At 41.2% G+C, this 1,939-nt stretch overlaps 1 non-coding gene across 1 annotated transcript; it reads left to right on the top strand.

Annotated features, from left to right (window-relative positions):
- Positions 1-413: 413 nt before the first annotated feature.
- Positions 414-573, top strand: LOC115873936. Its single transcript, XR_004048704.1, has one exon. It is a non-coding gene; the product is annotated as a U1 spliceosomal RNA (small nuclear RNA).
- Positions 574-1,939: the final 1,366 nt, after the last annotated feature.

Here is a 1,939-nt window from a genome sequence, read left to right as displayed (position 1 = left end):
ATGCAAAGGCATTCGATTGTGTGGACCCTAATAAACTGTGGATAACCTTGAGAAGATTGGTCATTCAAGGACACTTCATTGCACTCATTCAGAATTTGTACAAGAGGCAATTGGGAGAACAGAACAAGGTCATAGTGCTTGATGTTTAAAATCAGGAAAGGGCACGCATCAGGATTAGATCATCTCACCATATTTGTTTAATCTGTATGCTGAAAAAATCATAGCGAGAAGCTGGATGATGTGAAGTAGAGTGTGGCTGTAGGATTGGAGGAAGACTTATTAACAACCTGTGGTATGAAGATGTCACAACTTTGCTTGCTGAAAGTGAGGAAGTAATGAAGTACTTGCTGGTGAAAATCAAGATTTCTCCTTCAGTATGGATTACAACTCAATGTAAGAAAGACCAGTAAGTAATACTTACCTGGCAGGGGAGATACCATGATCGCGAAGGTGGTTTTCCCAGGGTGAGGCTTATCCATTGCACTCCGGATGTGCTGACCCCTGCGATTTCCTCAAATGTGGGAAACTTGACTGCATAATTTGTGGTAGTGGGGGACTGCGTTCGCACTCTAAAAAAAAAAAAAAAGACCAGTAAGTAACATCATGATAAATGGAGAGAAGGTTGAAGTTATCAAGGATTTTGTATTGCTTGGATCCGCGATCAATGCTCATGGAAGCAGCAGTCAAGAGATCAAAGGAATATTGCAGTAGGTTAATCTGCTGCATAAATCCTCTTTTATAATTTTGAAGAACAAATAAGTCACTTTGAAGACTAAAATGCACCTGATCCAAGCCATGATATTCTTCATCATATGCATGTCAAAATTGGACACTGCATAAGGAAGACCATAGAAAAATCAATGCATTTTGAGGTAGTTTATTGTGCCAACCTGGTCATTAAACACATGTGGGGCTAATTGAAGGGCAGAGGGATAAATGGCTCAGTGATCCAGACCAGGGTGCAGCTGCCTTAGCCAGTTCCCTGCTTCAGTTGGCAAGGCTCACTTCCTGCAAAACATCCTCAAGGAGAAGCCACATGGACCTACCCCGATGCAGCCCTGGGTACTGAAGCAGTCATGTGGAGACCCCTGCCAGCGCTGAGATGTTTACACATTCACTGATTCAGCTTTCCTCCTGCAGTTGGCATCACTGTGTATGTTTTGTGAGATGGAGGAGGAATTTGTGGATTGGTGTTGGACATTTGGGTTAATGTTGGCCTTGTGGCCTTGGGCAACACTGGGTTGGGCTGTTTTCTTGATGTGCACTTACCCTTTATAGAAAACTCTTTCTTATTCATATGACTTTCTGTGGATTTGTTTCTCTAAAGTATCCAGACTAACACACATTTGAATTGTGGTGCTGAGAAGAATAATGGGAGTATCATGCACTGCTAAAAAAACAAACTAAAGTTTACTGAAAAAAGTAGGGGCCAGAATGTTCCTTGCAGACAAAGATGGCAAGACTTCCTCTTATATACTTTGGACATATTGTCAGGAAAGACCAGTTCCTGGAGAAGGGCATCATGTTTGGTAAAGAAGGAGGACCATGAAGAAGTCTAAGGCCTTCAACAAGATGGATTCATAGTGGCTGCATCAATGGGCTCAAGCATCCGAGAAATTGTGAGGATGGCACAGGACTGTGCAGTGTTTCATTCTATTTTGCACGGGGTCACTATGGATTGGAGCAAACTCAGCGCCATCTCACAACAACAACATGAGTAGAAATCGGTTGATAATACCTAACAACAACAATAGCAACATCATTTTTCCTGTATCTTACTATTTTCACTTTTTATGATGTTTATACTTAGACTTTCTTCTAGTGACTTATGCATCTTGCAAGCACTACTTTGCGTAAACATTTTACCAATTTAGTTTCATTTTTCAGTCTTCTTAATTGTGCATGAGCCCAACTTTATTTTGGTCATTTGGGAAATCTA

Source organism: Echinops telfairi, unplaced genomic scaffold, assembly GCF_000313985.2.
Source record: "Echinops telfairi isolate 266 unplaced genomic scaffold, ASM31398v2 ScPeMD7_7469;HRSCAF=8507_1, whole genome shotgun sequence".
Lineage (NCBI taxonomy): Eukaryota > Metazoa > Chordata > Mammalia > Afrosoricida > Tenrecidae > Echinops > Echinops telfairi.
This window is presented reverse-complemented; position numbering and strand designations above follow the sequence as displayed.